The sequence below is a fragment of the Miscanthus floridulus genome, chromosome 1 (genome assembly GCF_019320115.1).
Source record: "Miscanthus floridulus cultivar M001 chromosome 1, ASM1932011v1, whole genome shotgun sequence".
Lineage (NCBI taxonomy): Eukaryota > Viridiplantae > Streptophyta > Magnoliopsida > Poales > Poaceae > Miscanthus > Miscanthus floridulus.
This window is the reverse complement of record NC_089580.1, coordinates 141,942,522-141,960,527: the sequence shown is the minus strand read 5'-3', so window position 1 is coordinate 141,960,527 and position 18,006 is coordinate 141,942,522. Positions and strand designations below refer to the sequence as shown.

Below are 18,006 nucleotides of genomic sequence, written 5' to 3'. Positions count from 1 at the left end.
TTTGCTAAGGTTAGAAAAAGAGGCCATAGTTTAGAGTTAGATTTTTAAGTTGCCTAATTCACCCCCCCTCTTAGGCGTCATAGTCCACTTCACCATGCTCGATGGCCGTAGCAGTGAGCGGATGGAGCGATTCGTCTGGTGCGTCCCTACTCCCCTAGTGGGGAGAGAGGTCGTGAGTCAGTGTCGCGATGCGGAGCTCTCCGCCTATTGAACAGTGGCAGTTTCCACCAGTGCCCAGAGGTTCCAGTGGATCACCTGTTCTTGGGGGTCTTTCGGCTCGGGAAGGCCACATAGAAGCATTGCCACGGTGGCAATGTTCTGGCTAGCCCGAGCGAACTGTGGGGGATCGTTCCCCCCGTCCATGATGTTGCGTTGGACTTGGCGGGTGTGACCCCAGGCACCACTCGCTGGGTTACGCGCATGGGGCACAGCGTGGTGCGCTGAGGGCACTGGCATAGGTGGCGGCTGGTTCTGCCATCGTTGTCGTTGCTCCTCGTCATGCTCTCGTGCGAGTGTGAGGGCCCCCACACTAGGGTCCAGAGGGGTAAGTCTGCAAGGACTCTGCCACCACCGACGGCTGTCCCGGGGCGTCCTCCATAGCACACTCCCAAGACGGACGGTGGCTAGGTGCCACGTCACCGATGCTGGAGCCGTCGCTCCCAACCTCATCATCTAGGAGTTCGTGGAAAAGTGGCGGGAGCATAGCTCGCCATTCCCACGAATTCGGATGTGAGAGGGGACGACGCCAGCGTCCTTCAGAGCCCCCAAGCGCACGTGTCCATGGGGGACGCAAGGCCATAGGGGAACCAATCGTATGGTGGTTGCAGTGCGGACAATGCGGTCCCTACAGATAATCGGCGGAAGATAGTAAATAGCAAGTAAATAACAACATGTACATTACTCATAGCAGGGTTTGTGCAGAGCGTTTGCTTGGAATGAAGCGCAAGCGCCTCGTCGTTGAAGTTGTCGGGTGTCTCGGAGCCGATGCAGGGAGCCCCCCTGATGGGCGCTGGAATGAGTGCCTCCTTACGAAGGTGTAGTATGCCGAGCTAGTCGGCGACAAAGTCCAGGCTTCTAAAGAGGAAGGCCTAGGACGGCTCGAAGACTGGAAGAACCCACATCCCAACGGGTGGGAGTGTGGGAAACTCCAGTGAACCAAAGCGAGTCGTATCGCTTGAGCCCGCCATGGCGAGGATGGCGGGAAAGTGGGCCATCTGATGACCAAAAATATGAACGTACAGCGTCTTCTCCACGGATGGTGCCAACTATTGGTGTATAAAGTGACCAACACGTAAATATTTGTAGTTTTGCCATACGTTGTGATCGAATGTGGCCTAGCACTCAATGACACAGGGTTTATACTGGTTCAAGCAACATGCCCTACGTCCAGTTTGAGTCGATCGGTGACTTTATTCCTGAGTCCAGGTGCTCGAAGTTTGTTGTGGGGTTACAAACGGAAGGGAGTAAGATGGGGGTGTAAGAGGTCCGATCGGACTCTAGTCTAAAGGGCCAAGAGTGATAGGAGCTCCACTGTGTGCTCAAGGTTTGAACCTAGTGGTTCTTGTTATGGTGTGTGAGTGAACTGATCGATCTCCTTTTTTGGGAGGGAGTGCATCCCCTTTTATAGATGAAGGGGATGACCTTACAAGTGAGAGAGGGAGAGTGTACGCATGCTAAGTCTTGTTGCCCATACCATCGGGTACAAGATGATTGTAGGCGTCCATAACACTGTTAATGTTAGATGCATGTGGGAGGTTGCGTCATCTTCTTCTGGTGTGGCAGATGTCAGTGTCTGCCATACTGTTGATGCCCAGAGGCATGTAGGGGTTTTACCATGTTCGCCTGGTATGGTAAATGTTGGCGCCCACAACACTATTGATGCCTAGAGGCATGTGGGGGAGTCTTACCGTGTTTGTCTGGTATGGGAGTTGAAGGCGCCCACAACACTATTGGGAAAATGTCAGCGCCCACAACACTGCTTTGGTTCTGGCATGCCTGGAAGGTTGTAGGGCACCCTCCTAACATGTCCTGTCGGTTACTGTCCTGCAGGTGTGCAAGGTACAGTCCTCGATATTGCGGTTGACTTGAGTGCTCTGCCTTACTTGCTCCGTCCGTTTCCTGGTCTTTACCGAGCGGGCGTCCCCGGTCGGTTGGTCCCAATTGGCTCCGACTGCGCTAGTCGGAGAAGAGCTATAAGTAGGAGTTCGGTGCATTCCCTGGTCGAAGAGAGGCCGAAGTCAGAACCGAGGCCTTCCGGTCAGAGAGGTGGGTCAGATTTGGAAGCGGGCGCTGTTCCTCTTTTGGCCAGGCCTTCCGATCGAAGGCTGATTCGCCCTTCTGTCCTGTTGTTAGGTTTTTAGGCCAGCCCAGAAGTTGCACGTCGTTCGCAACGTCGTCTGCTGGGTCAAGCCTTTGCTAGGAAGTCGGTCCATGAGGGACCCTGGGTTTATGAACCCAACAATTCTACTCCACTCTATCATATTTTGGGCATATTCCTTGTCTAAACGACAATCATGAGCTTCCCTCCTTAATTGCTTATCTTCCTCTTGGCATTGACGTCTAGAAGCCATTGCAGATTCACGGCTTCTCCTTAAGTCCGGGAGGACTTCTTTGCCATTGACCATCCCATTAAATGTAGCCCATTTTCCATGTGGGCGGCCACAAGAGCATTCATAAAGAGCTCTAGCATCAACAGGAGAGTGCAACCAATCAAAATCTAGTCCATTTAATTCAAGGGCCTTAGCTTTGTATTTCTCCTGCTAGATAAATAAAATAATGTGTGAATTTGACAGAGAAAGAGAGATCAGCAAAAGAGTTGAATTCTTTGACTTTTTTTCTAACAAAGATAATCCTATTTTTGTTCAAAGCATATAAGAAGTTTACAATTTACTGCATTCAGCAATTCATATATACTGAAAACATACTGTTAAAATCTAGCTAAAATTGTTTAAAATTTCTTGCTGTATAGAAACCATGTACCAAAACATATAACAAGTCTACAATTTACAACATTCAGCAATTCATATGTACTGAAAACATACTGTTAAAATCCAGCTAAAATTGTTTAAAATTTCTTGCTGTACAGAAACCATGTATAAAAAACGTGCATTCAAAGTAATATGTGTAGCTGTACAGAAACCATTCATCAACTCTATACTTTAATTTCAGGTCATGTACAGAATAAGTAGTTGGCACTTTAGACATTCATATCCCACTTAGCAAGCATGCAATTGCCTCTTCTGTGTTGAGCGAAGTAATATCTTCAGAATTTGAACCTCTATGAGTATGGACCCATGCCTCTATCTCGCATACTTGTCTTCCTAATTTCTTTGACTACAACAATAACAAGAATTTGAATTTAATTGTGTTACTGCAAAAAAGTACACAGCAGAATTTTAGTAATTGGACACTAACCAATTTATCCCTTATTGTTGCAATAGACTTGGACCCTCCTTTATGCGGTTTAAACTTACGGCTATAGCGATTTGCACGATTTGTCTCTGATCTTTGCTTGAATTCTGGACTGCTCCGCTCTGTGGCCAGAACATCCCAACAAGCTTGTTTACACCAAGTTGGGCATCGTGCAGCATACTCCTCCCGCATCAAATAGAAATGTCCAGCAATCTTGTCACAAATAGTTCTCTCCACTTCGCGAAAATGTTTCATTGTTGCAGTGATTCTTGCATAATAATATGATGCTCCCTAGGAGGACTGAGCAACAAGGTCCAACATATTCTCTTGATTCTACTTCTTTGGTTTGATTGAATCTAAATCTTTGCTGTAAAATTAGTAATTATAAGCACAAAATGAACATACTATTAGTAAGGAACAACAGTGATATTTGTACAGAACTAGAGTTAAGTTGTAGAATTTATCCAAAAACCTTCACAAACAGAATCAGCAACAGATTTTCCAGATGAGTCTTTTGATGCTTCATAATGCCTCCATGTTGATGCAACCACAGTCTTGCCTCTTTACTCAACCAAACCAGGATGATAGGTCTTTAGTAGACATGTCAACACACTTGACGGAGTCCTTCCCTCCCCTCCAGTCCAGTGCCTTTATATATTAACCAACAATTCAATTAACACGTCGTTTGAGTGCACATTTGCATGAAAGTCACAGTGTAAATTTGAGAAACTCACGATTTTCCTTGTGGCTCAATTAATGGGTGATCTTGCTCATTGGGGATGGTTGGGGGAAGATCTGCACAGCCTCGCAATTGGAAGTTCATTCTCTCCAGTCACATCATTTTGTTGTTTGACCAGCATAGAAATTTCATTTGGATCATTAATCTCATCAAAGCCATCACTTATTATGATATTATCTAAACCTATTCCAATGTCTATGACAAATTCTCCCTCTAGACCATCTTCCTAGAAGGTATCTGTACATGGTGGGTCTTCATCATCGTACTCATCCATTGAAGGAATGGACAAGTTCACAACTGGGCTGACCTTGTATGCAACCCACCACCCATTGAGGTTCGAATCAGATTTACATAGATATGGAAGATAATAAACCTGCTTTACTTGGCTAGCAAGAACAAAAGGCTCATTTGCTGGATTACATGATTCATGGGCAACTTCTACTAGTCCAAGTCTATCCAAGTGCCTCACTCCATTAGTTGGGTGGAACCAATGACACTCAAATAAAACAAGGCTGAAATCACTACCACCGTCAAACTTTAACTCAATAATGTCTTTGATACTATCATAATACTCAAGCTCATTATTGCTCCCATCATCAACACCAATAGCAAGCACCCCGATGTTGGTGGTAGCTAGGTTCCCTCTAGATTTTTATACTTTTCAGATCTAAATATGTACCCATTAACTTCATAAATATCATACGACTTCACTTTGAGGCCACATCCACATGATAAACGGCACAATTCACTAGGTATGCTTGCATCCATGTCACACTGCAATGTTACAATTAAAAATTAAAGTGCATCCAGATTTTACATGACTGTATAAAACTACACAGAAATTGGTCAATTAGCTAGTACCATGTTTCTAAACCATTCAAGCAAATTTGGTTTGCCATGGCCAGACCCATTAATCCTTAAATTGTCTAATTGTCTCTGGCTTGGTGGTCTTGCACGCTTCCATTGTTCTCGTTCAAATTTTCTATGGGACACAAAAGCATGAATTATTGTAATGATAAATGGTATTAGCTGGTTTATTAAATTGGTGTACTCACTGAACATATTCATCTATTTCAGTCAAGTTTGCGAAGATATAAATCATTGCTTATACTCTTCAACAGTTAGAAACCTTGTTGTTCCTCTACCACTCTTCCATCCACGCCCTTGGAACAAACTAAGGGTAGAATCAGATGGATCAGCATTATGAGCATAACGTTGTGGCCGATTTTGGGAGCTAGATATGAGATCAGGTAAGTATTATGATGTTAAGTGAGTGATCTCCTCAACAAGGCATCCTTCAAAATCAGCTAACATTTGATCTAAACCATCGGCAGTATCGTACGCATACTCTATTGTAGGCTGACTAATAGGTTGCTGACCATGTTCAGTCCATATAGTATAGCCAGGCATAAATCCTCTTTTACACAAATGCATGCCCATGACGGCTCTTCTCCGTCTAACTCTATTGCGACAATCTGAACACGGACAAACTACTCCAAGTTTTTCAGAATTAGAAACACAATTGAAAGCCTGGTCTAGGAAAGCATTTGTATTTCGCACCCAATCCAAGGAATGACAACCATTGTCATTTTAGCCTTCATACATCCAACTACGGTCTTCTATCGACATGGCTATTATTGTGACAATGAACTGAAACAGAAAATTTGCAAGTAATTGTTCACATGATACATGTCTTGTAAGACTAATAGGCAAACGAGTTTATATAGAACATATACTGATTACTAGTAACAAAATTAGGGAGATGCTAAACTGTAGGAAACACTCAGCAAATTTCTAGATTGTATCAGATGAGCTACACTATTCTCTAAACCCAGTAGCCAAGTCACTTAAAAAGAATATTCACCTAATAGGTTGCAGCACCAAAATTATCATAGTGCTAAGCTTTTTAATTTCTAATTTTCAGAAATGAACAGAGTGTATAAATTAATTTAGACATGCCAATTCTGATTTGACTTAATTAACAATACAAAAAGGACCAAGAAAAGGGAAATTTCCTTCTCACCTGAAATCCTTTGTTCAGGAGTGACAAGCAGACCGTGAAGCCTTCTTTCTACAGATGTGGTGCTCCCTTGCCCTCGTTTTGTGCACAACTAAAAGTTAGGCTCCCTTGCCCTCCTATGTAGATGTGAACATGTGGTGCCTTCCTTCTTCACAGCAGAGCTCAAGCAACGCCGCCCCTCCTCGTTGGCTCCTCCTTGGCTATAGGAGACCAAGCAATAGAAGGGTGCCTCGACTATGGAATGGGAGGACCTGAAAATAATACATCCCTATCAATTGTTTGTCAATCTTCTTACTACTATCCACACAAGAATGTACTAGGAATCCCAAGAATATACCTTACCTTATTTGTCAATCCATCCTTTGCTTCCCTAGATCTAAAGAACAGGACATGGAGGGAGGGAATGGGAGGCAGCAGATCGTGAATGGGTGATTAGAGTGGAGGCTTGGGATGGGGAGGGCCTAAGGTGGAGATGTGAGGGGGCAGCTTGGGTGCTGAGTAGGGGGCGAGGTTGGGCAGGAAGGGCGGCGGCTTCCGTGCGGCCGCTGGGGGCGGGCGGGCGGCTGGGCGCTGGGCGGGCAGGCGGTGGGGCGCTGGGGCTGGCGGCCGGCTTCCGTGCTTCGACGGGAGAAGAGAAGACGAGCGTCCAGGCGAGTAGATGGAGGCAGGGAGAAATTGACGTGGGAGAAATGGCGCCCTGAACATTGGGCTGCGGCGGGAGAAAGTGGCGCCCTAAACATTATTAGGGTTCTGATTTGATTCCCTAGGATTTTCTATCCACCTGCTAGGGAAAGGTTCCACACTGGCGATGACGTGGCTTGCTGAAGGACCACTGCTCTTCCTGCTCCCGACGAAATCATGTTCCTAGGGAAATACCATTTCCCAGATTCTATACAGTTTTGAAAAGGACCCCTAGGGAGACAGATAATTTCCTAGGACTGATAGAAAACCCTAGGGAACAACAAAAACCGTAGGGAAACTCATAGTTTCCAGTAGTAGTGTACATCATTTGATTTTGATCATACAAAGTGCTGCATACGCAGCTAGAACAACTAAGTGTGCAATGCCTGGTGAAAAACCGAACACCATTTATCTGCTATTGGCTTCTTTTTCCTTGACAGTCTAGCTCTCCATCTTTCTACCTCCATCTTACACGTATATCTTTGAATATATATCTCTTTAGGTATAGAAGTTATGTTGTTGGATCACTGGATTGCACAGTAGCAGTAGCAAAGATAGTTTCAGTTAAGAGTTCAGCAGGTTATGTGATTGACGATTTTTGAATTTGCTTGTTTATGTTACCCAGGAACTACAACTATGGTATCATCAGTAAGAGTTTCAAACAGGATACGTTGAACCACCCAGAGTTACTGGAACTGAATGCCACCCTAGCATTTGAAGCAACTATTTGGAGGAAGCAACCATCTGCCCATGATGTTTTTTGTGATAATTGGAAACCCCACCAAGAATGACACTTGTCCAAGAGATATCCTGGCTTTGGTGCTACTATGATTGTCCTGCTACTATGGAGATAACTTGGATTGTGGTGACCAGGTGGCCTTTAATCCATTGTCAAACAATTCCGACTCCTAAGCATGGTTTCTCAAAGATCTGCTTTCCTGTATATTTGGGATCATTGCCTTGGTTTCCCAAGTCTGTGAAACAAAAGATGTTGTTGCTGTTTAAATCCTCTATGAAACATGCCTGTAAACGACCTTGTCCAAGCTTGGCATCTCTAGCTTAGCATCTCGAGCTTCTATCTCTGAGTCTGTCTACATGCTTGGATAGTTATGAGGCTTGGCTTGACTTTTTTTGTGTGTCTTCGTATCATTTTTTGAATCATAAGTCAATCTCATTCCATGTTTGAGTAGCAAAACATATATAGCACATTTAGTAATTTGATTTGTATTACCTGATATCACTGTAGCGTTAGCACGGACAATATACTAGTATATGATAGAGTACTTAAAGAGAAGAGAGGAGAGGATCATGAACGTTGTAACAAACCTCTGAATTCTAAAAGGCATCCAACCAATTGCACTCTTTTTACAGTCAATGAATCTCTGAATTCTATATGGCATCCAACCAACTGCTCTCTTTTTACAGTCAATGAATAAACTTACATTTACAATTACAACTGACATCTGAATATCTGACCAATTGCTATCTTTTCACAATCAGTGAATCAACTTAACATTTACCGAGGAAAAAACATATAAGGGCTTATCCAGAAAAGGAAAAAGACAGTGGTCACCACCTTGTTACTGCATCCTATTCTCGTGAGGACACTAGATGGTAGAACAGCAGCTCATTCCATGTGTCTGGGACTCTAGGAAGGCACCAATGGCTGCAGTCCTGGGCACTCGAAGCTGTTAAATCTACTCCCTTCCGTCGATAAACAGATGGGTGACCATCCATTCTTAGCCTGGATAGATCAGTGATGTTCAGAATTGTCACAGGATTCTTCATTTGCTTTGAGACTTGTTCCAGCATCACGTTTATCTCAGGCATTGGCCATACACGTCTGTCATTAGGGCCTAGTGTGCTCTCTCTGCAGTGTCCCCCTAAATTCCACTCTCCTTCGCTGAAATCAATGGTAAATCTTACAACCAAATGCTCCATAAAGGAGACAGCAACAATTCTCAAGTTGTTCCTGTCAGATTGAACAGTAGAAGAGCAAACCTGAAATGCGATGGGGATGTGCTTCTAAAGAACACTCGAGTTTGCCGTGGATTGATGTAGTGGTCGACCCACGATGCCCACGTCATTAGTACTCTTTGGAAAGCAGTGGAGGCATCAAGATATGGATGAACATGATCTCCTTCTTGATAGAAATTCACTCTACAACAGATATGTAATCATCAGGTGCTAGGGTTTCTCTGCAAGGTTACAGGAAACAAGAATATTGAAGAATGCATTTTATTTCATTTTGATCAAGAACTATATTCATTGCTTCACATTAGTCAACCCTCACCCATCATTTGTTTTGTGACGTGACCACCAATGAACAGAGTTGAACACAAGCACATCAGCACCTTTCCATCCTGATGAGCTCCGATCTATGGTATCGATCCGTAGCGTCATTGTGCCCTTCTGGCCCATTCTTGCCTTGGTTTCATGCACCAAGAAATGTGTGGCATGATACTCCACACTGCAATTATAGTCCTGCAACAATGACACCAAGATGGCTATTATGCACTAGTCTAGACACTGAGCAGACTAGTTCCGCATCAGCTACAGAGCATACGAACCAAGAACTCGAAGTTGTAATATCCTTTCTGTTTCTTAATCTTGCGGCCACGAGTTTCATGAATCCTTGCAGGATCTGAGATTTCCATACTCAGCAAGCACATCATGGATTCCCATCGGTTCCTGTTAATGGAATCTCCGACAAACACTAGTCGCTTTCCTCGCAGCATCTCAAGCAATTTCCTAGCATCAAACCTAAAATTATCACATAAGTTAGTGAATGGCAAACTTCTAGTACTACTTAAATTCCTAATAAGCAACCAAAGAAGCAAGAAAAATACCCTAATGCAACAACACCTTGGAATGCTGCAATGCTTAGGTTGCCACCTCAGCTTCATATAGCCCTGGTCCATTCTCCCATTAGCTTCACAGCTGAATCCTTCATCTATAAATGGGCACGCATTGCTCGCATAGAGGGGATAGCTCTCGTCGAACACCCAACTCCCGTCAGAAACGTCACACTTTACAGCATTGCTTTGCCCAAAATCAATTTTGCTCGCAGGAATTTCTGGATTCAGATTAGGGTCTTGTTTAGTTGGATTGACTGGAGCTGGAGCTGCTTTGTACCTCACTGTTGAATGATCTGAGCTTTCCCATCGTTCCCCTTGTTCAGAAGCATAAGCTCCATGCACAGAGGAATTAGGACTACCGTCAACATGTCCATCCTGCAATAATTCGTCTCTCGGCCCCTTTGCGGGAACTGAAGCTTGTATGGAGAAATTGACAGCTCCCGCAGACCCCGTTCCCTCCAATTTCTCTGCTGATGCAGTTGCCAAACCAAGAGTTTCTTTGCTAAGATTCTTGCCTTCTGCTAAGATTGGTCCCTCTGAAATCGAATCTTTTGGCATCCTCTCACCACCACCACCTTCAGGAGCAGCTTCTTTCACCTCCACCGCCGAATCCAAGCCTCCAAAACCAAAAGAGGTGGTTTCCAGCATCCACGATCTTTTGCCCTTTGAAAACCTCACCGTTCGAGGGTGCTGTGCCATTCCCTCTTGGTCTTGGAGTAACAGCTTCCTGCACCGACAAGTCTCCGGGAACAGCGGGGCGGGCTCCCCCCGTGACCGAATCCTCTCTCCCGAGCCCGAGAACCGCTTCTTCAACCTCCACCGCCGCTGGGTCGCCCCAGTAACCCCCACCACCAATGAGAACCGGCGCTGGGGCTGTGGCGAACGCGATGGGAAGGCGGAGCGGGCGGCCATGGTGGAAGGACAAGAGAAAGGAGAAGAGGAGGGATAAGGAGGCCAAGGAGACGAGGAGGAGCCTCTTTGGGCTCAGCAGGTGGTGGCAGTGGTACGACCTGGAGCAGGTGGAGGGGCTCCTCTGCCTCTCCATTGGTCGGGACTGCGGGCGGCTGGGAAGGTTGGGGGACAGCAGGACGGGGAAGCAGTTGCTTGCACTTGCACGGCAATGGCGACTCTTGGGCCTTGGCGAGCGACCGAAGTGAGCCGTGAGCCTGTGGATCTTGCGGTGACGGCAGATGAACGGGAGCTTCTGGACCTGTGGTGCTGCGCTGGCGGCTGGCGAGTTAGCATGATCAGTTCATACGACAGGAAGGATATGTGACAGAAAGCAAGGCCTTGTTGAGTTTCGGAGATCTATAGTCTCGGAGGTGTCATATCGAATGTCACGTGGGTGTCGTATTACAAAATCCGTCAATAAATCATGAGACGGATTTATTAAGTCTAATTAATTCGTCATCAGTACATGTGTTATTGTAGCATTTTATTGTCAAATCATGGACTAATTAGGCTTAAAAGATTCGTCTCACAAAGTAGTCGCAACCTATGTAATTAGTTAATTTTTAGTCTATATTTAATACTATATGTATGTGTTCAAATATTTAATGTGATAGGGTGTAAACTTTTAGGAGGAACAAAGCCTAACTCGTCGCTTCTGCCCCGTTCGCTTCGCTGAAAAAACAAACCGAAACATTATTCCAGCTGATTTGTTGTGAGAGAAAAATACTGTTTCAGTTAAAAAAATAAGCTGAAAAATATGGTTTATAAGAGAAACAAACATGGCCTATGTGTTCGTTAAATAATTGAGCAATATTTTCCCCAGGAGCTAGTCGCAATTCACAACAGTAAGAATGCAATTTAACGCTGCACTTAAGGCTGCAGCCACAACAGTTGCGATTTGCGAAGCTCTTCACCTCCTCCCAAACACTGTAGCATGAGTTGCCGTGAAGCTTAATTCATTCGCCCTGAAGCTTTGTTTAGCTGCAAAAGCTGCCGTGGCTGATGTAGTGGATAAAGAGTCTCTCTACTCAACAACCATGGCTAATTTAGTGTGAGAAAAAAAATACTGTTTCAGCTTATAATCCACAATCGTATATGAGCAAGCGAACAGGCTGCATGTGTTTTATGCAGTTTCAACATATGAATTTTTTTGCACTATAGAATTAAAATCCAACAGCCTCCATCCTCTTACCCATTAAGAATCCCAAAAAACCCACAAAGAGTGATGAAAAAGAAATGCACTTCAATGCTAGAGCTAAAATTGCTTGTTTGAATCTTTTAGTATGGATGTGTTTAACCAAGTGTTCACTTTAAATATGGCACATGAAATTTGGTTAAAACTTCAAGAGCTCCATGACGGCACATCTAATGTTCGTGAGCAAAAACATTGTCTAGCTAAACAAAATTATGATTCCTTTACAATGAATGATGATGAGTTTGTTCGTGATATGTATTCTCGTTTGAATCTAATTATCAATGAGCTCCATTCAATAGGACTAACAAAGCTAGATGATGCGGACATCGTAAGGAAGATCATCTCCGTGCTACCACAAAAGAAATATGCAAGCATCATCACCATCCTTCATAATATGGAGAACTTGAGCACCATGACCCTGCCCATAGTCATTGGCAAGAGCGTGGCATTTGAAATGTCACACAAGATGGGTCAAGAAGAAGCCTCTTCATCAAGCAAAGGCAAAGCTCTCGCATGTGGCGAGAAAAAGAAGATGAAGGGCAAGCAAGTTGAGACAAGCTCAAGCTCCTCAAGTGAAGATGGAGAAGAAGATGAGGATGATGATAATGATGAAGACTCAAGTGATGATGATCAATCTCCCTCCTCCACCTCCGACCTTGATGAAGAATCAATTAAACTAATCAACAAGGTGGAGAAGATGATCCAAAAGCTCAATGTCAAGGGTGTGCCCATCCAAATCCAAGATCTCATTTTCACAAATCAAAGAAATGAGCAAAGAAAGAGAGGATGCTATGGATGCGTCGAGCTAGGGCACTTTGTGGAAGCTTGTCCAAATAAGCCCACACCTAAGAAAAAGAAGAAGGCATGCAAGAAATAAGCCCTCACATCAATAAGGACATGGGATGGTTCTTCAAGTGAAGAAGAACACCATCACAAGAGGCGAGGGCGCAAGCACTCATCATCAAGCTCTTCTCGTGTGTGCCTTATGGCACGAGGTAACGAAAGCTCATCCTCTAGTGAGAGTGATAGTGATGATGATATGCCTTCTTATGAAGAAATTGTGCAACAAAACCTTAATTATGCTAAAGTTTGCACTAGTCAGCAAAAGAAGCTTAGGAAAATAAAAGAAAAGCTATATAGTTCACAAGAAGCATACAAAACTTTGCTTGAACAATATGACAATTTTGCTAATCTTAATGTTCAACTATCTACTAAAATTGAGCAACTTGAGGCTAGTGCAACAACAAATGCATGCACAATCAATGATGAGCAACTTATAAAGAAAAATGAAAAATGAAAAGAAAAGTTAGCTAGCTCACAAGATGCATATAAAAGTTTGCTTGCTAAAATGGAAACCATGTGCAAACATTGTGAGGAGCTAACTAATAAAGTAGCTAATCTTGAAGCCGTTAGTACAACTCCCACTAAGGCATCTAAAAGGAAAAGTTCTAACATGTCTAAAAAGGATGCCTCTACTTCTTATAATGATTTATGTTTAGACTCACCTTTGTGCAACCAAGTTTGTGTTGAGAAAGTTGTTGTAGATACATGCAGAGAAGAGGTTGTAAAGGAGAATAAGCAACTCAAGCAAGAAGTAGCTCGCCTCACCAAGGACTTGACTCAAGTGAAAGGCAAGGCGAAGCAAGCCCAACTTCATCAAGATAACACCGTCAAGGGAGTAAAGAAGCTTGATGAAGGACAAACCGTGGTTTACTACGTGTGCCACAAGGAAGGTCACAAGTCCTATGAGTGCAAGGTGAAGAATGGGGGAGGAGCAAAGAAGAAAGAGAAGAAGCAAACAAGGAAGCTCTCCAACACCTACACCAACAAGGTGGACAAGAAGGCCTCCACACCTTATCTCTTGAAGAAGAAGAAAAATGACAAGATGGTGGCCATCAAGGTGAAGAAGCAAGCCAACAATGGGGCCAAACGCTTTTGGGTGCCAAAGGAAATTATTTCCAACATGAAGAGCACCAAGAAGGTTTGGATCCCAAAAGGGAAGTGAGAAGTCCTATGGACTTCAGGAATTTGGAGACTTGGCAAAGTGTGGATGCATTTCATGGGGTGCATCGTGATGGACAAAGACATTGCTAAGTGGGTTAGTGAATACTATGGACCCAAATTCCCCTTCCCATTTAGGTAACTAGATTCAATTTATTTCAATTGGTATTAGATTTGATTTTTCCTACAATTGGTATCTTTTAGCATCTAGTTACTCTTCATGCCTAGGTTTGCATTTGCATTCTTATATATTTTGTCATGCATACACTAGGTATTTCACATGGTAGGCTTGCTCGGTTTCATTCTTATTCCTTGGAGCAATCCTACATGGTTTAAAATTGTTTAGGAGCATGGCACATAGCTTGTCTTACAATTGTTCATCTAATATGTGCTAAAGTCCAAATTGTAGATAATCTCTCCCCGATATCACCTTCGAAAATGACTCTCACATTCATATGATGTCATCTTTCAAGTGGTTTTTTTTTCTAAAATCAATGTGCATGTTTCCTACAAGTATTCCACACTTGTGTGCACAAATTTAGGAGGAGGTTACTCTACAAGTTGGATACTTTGAAACTAACACCTTTTCAAGCTTATCATGTGTGTAGTAGTCTCATTGCAACGAAAATGGAGTCCCCGAAGATAAGCATCATACTTCAAATATCCACCACCTATTCACATGTGGTATTTCTAAACCGATATCATTATGTTGATTTCATTTTTATATTTATATGCTTTCTCCATGCATTATATAGACTAAATTTCCTTGTGCAATAATTTGCCAATTATGCATATGCTTTGCCTTCTACCATATGTATGCATATATTTAGGGGGAGCATAATCTATATAATATGAGAGTCAAATTTTGTGACCTATTCCACTCTACACATAAAGGATCACAAAGTTTGACCCTCCCTTGTGCTACTAATATCTTCCTTTTTGGTGTTTGATTTCAAAGGGGGAGAATTTAGAGGACCAAAAGCAAGCATTAATTTGTAATAATGGTCCAAGAAAGGGAGGATAGTGGATTATGGATTAGCATATGTAATAGGGAGAATTTGTAGAAAGCAAGGCTTAAATCCATAATACCACATAGGGACATTTGCAAGGGCAAGATAAGTTTTTATGTAGTCTTACAAGTAGTATCTTTTAGCATCATATAACCTCGCCCCTTGCATTGCATCCTAGCAAGTAGATAGGTTTTTAATTCATTTTTTTATTATTTGCTTGCTTTGGTCGTGTTGTCATCAATCACTAAAAGGGGGAGATGTAAGGAAAATGGACCCTCGGCCCATTTACTTTAGATTTTGGTGTTTGATGACCAACACAACTAAATTGGACTAATGAATTTGCAAGTGATTGTTTTGTAGTTCAATAGGATGCAAGATGTGACTTGGACAAAGGTGACATGGTGATCTAATGATCAACACCTCAAAGAAGACCTTAGGAGCACAAGAGAAGACCTAAGATATCAAGCAAAGTCCAAGCATGAAGATAGGAACCAAGCCGCACGCAAGATCACGAAGAAACGAGCTCACAAAGGTGACCGGACGCTGGAGAAAAGCGATCGGAGCTCCGATCAGGAGGCTCAGCAACAGCAGTAGCGACTGGACGCTGGACCGGACGCTGGCGGCAAACCGGCCGGACGTAGGACAACAACATTCGATCGAGTACAGAGAGGTTCCAGAGCGGCGAATTTGCGACCAGACGCGTCCGGTGGCATGTGACCGGACGCTGGCAGTGTCCGATCAGTGGATCGTGGCTCCAACAGTCGGAACAATCGGACGCGTCCGGTCAGGACGTGATCAGCGTCCGGTCAGTAGCAGAAAAGTGGAATTTCATCCCTAACGGCTACTTTCTTAGTGGGGCTTATAAATACAACCCCCAACCGGCCAAATAAGATGTGTGGAGCTAAGAAAACATACCAAGGGTGTTGATACACCATTTTAGTGATCTCCACTTGCATAGTGCTTAGTGTTGTATTAGGTGATTAGCGTAGGTGCTTTGTGAAGTGCTTAGATTGATTAGACCACCGCTTATATGCTTGCTCTAGGTTTAGGCCTAGTGTTTAGTGAGGTTTGCATACCTCTTACTACCCGGTGCTTGCGCGCACCATTGTTGTACATCGGAGGGGCTTGTAGTCTTGCGAGATCACACCAACCGCGTTTGTGGTGTGGCTGCCACCATGTACCGGAGGGAACAAGGCCCGTGGCATTTTGGCCAGAAACTTGATAGTGAAGACGGCGGGAAGCATCCAGGAGAGGCTTGTCGGAAGGCACGTCGAAGACCCACTTGCGCGTGGGGAAGGCCCGAGGCTATCCATAGAGTTACCTGACCAGGAGCTTGGCCCTTGCGAGGGATTCCTTGCGAGGGGCTACAACAAGGACTAGGGGGAAGCTTGAGCACTTCTCGATACCTCGGTAAAAATACCGGAGTTGTCGACGGGAGTTTGCATATCTCTACCTTGCTCTTTAGCTTCCGCATTTACATTGATTGTATTACTCCTTTTGCGGTAGAGATAGCAACACATTAGCAAAACCGTAGTTACACATTTAGATAGTTTATCTTTTGCATATGTTTTGCTAAGGTTAGAAAAAGAGGCCATAGTTTAGAGTTAGATTTTTAAGTTGCCTAATTCACCCCCCCTCTTAGGCGTCATAGTCCACTTCACCATGCTCGATGGCCGTAGCAGTGAGCGGATGGAGCGATTCGTCTGGTGCGTCCCTACTCCCCTAGTGGGGAGAGAGGTCGTGAGTCAGTGTCGCGATGCGGAGCTCTCCGCCTATTGAACAGTGGCAGTTTCCACCAGTGCCCAGAGGTTCCAGTGGATCACCTGTTCTTGGGGGTCTTTCGGCTCGGGAAGGCCACATAGAAGCATTGCCACGGTGGCAATGTTCTGGCTAGCCCGAGCGAACTGTGGGGGATCGTTCCCCCCGTCCATGATGTTGCGTTGGACTTGGCGGGTGTGACCCCAGGCACCACTCGCTGGGTTACGCGCATGGGGCACAGCGTGGTGCGCTGAGGGCACTGGCATAGGTGGCGGCTGGTTCTGCCATCGTTGTCGTTGCTCCTCGTCATGCTCTCGTGCGAGTGTGAGGGCCCCCACACTAGGGTCCAGAGGGGTAAGTCTGCAAGGACTCTGCCACCACCGACGGCTGTCCCGGGGCGTCCTCCATAGCACACTCCCAAGACGGACGGTGGCTAGGTGCCACGTCACCGATGCTGGAGCCGTCGCTCCCAACCTCATCATCTAGGAGTTCGTGGAAAAGTGGCGGGAGCATAGCTCGCCATTCCCACGAATTCGGATGTGAGAGGGGACGACGCCAGCGTCCTTCAGAGCCCCCAAGCGCACGTGTCCATGGGGGACGCAAGGCCATAGGGGAACCAATCGTATGGTGGTTGCAGTGCGGACAATGCGGTCCCTACAGATAATCGGCGGAAGATAGTAAATAGCAAGTAAATAACAACATGTACATTACTCATAGCAGGGTTTGTGCAGAGCGTTTGCTTGGAATGAAGCGCAAGCGCCTCGTCGTTGAAGTTGTCGGGTGTCTCGGAGCCGATGCAGGGAGCCCCCCTGATGGGCGCTGGAATGAGTGCCTCCTTACGAAGGTGTAGTATGCCGAGCTAGTCGGCGACAAAGTCCAGGCTTCTAAAGAGGAAGGCCTAGGACGGCTCGAAGACTGGAAGAACCCACATCCCAACGGGTGGGAGTGTGGGAAACTCCAGTGAACCAAAGCGAGTCGTATCGCTTGAGCCCGCCATGGCGAGGATGGCGGGAAAGTGGGCCATCTGATGACCAAAAATATGAACGTACAGCGTCTTCTCCACGGATGGTGCCAACTATTGGTGTATAAAGTGACCAACACGTAAATATTTGTAGTTTTGCCATACGTTGTGATCGAATGTGGCCTAGCACTCAATGACACAGGGTTTATACTGGTTCAAGCAACATGCCCTACGTCCAGTTTGAGTCGATCGGTGACTTTATTCCTGAGTCCAGGTGCTCGAAGTTTGTTGTGGGGTTACAAACGGAAGGGAGTAAGATGGGGGTGTAAGAGGTCCGATCGGACTCTAGTCTAAAGGGCCAAGAGTGATAGGAGCTCCACTGTGTGCTCAAGGTTTGAACCTAGTGGTTCTTGTTATGGTG

The 18,006-nt window shown here is 44.9% G+C and overlaps 2 pseudogenes; both read right to left on the bottom strand.

Moving 5' to 3' along the window:
* Positions 1–2,348: 2,348 nt before the first annotated feature.
* On the bottom strand, positions 2,349–3,666 carry LOC136464446 (uncharacterized; annotated as a pseudogene).
* Positions 3,667–8,189: 4,523 nt separating this feature from the next.
* On the bottom strand, positions 8,190–10,906 carry LOC136495943 (protein trichome birefringence-like 6; annotated as a pseudogene).
* Positions 10,907–18,006: the final 7,100 nt, after the last annotated feature.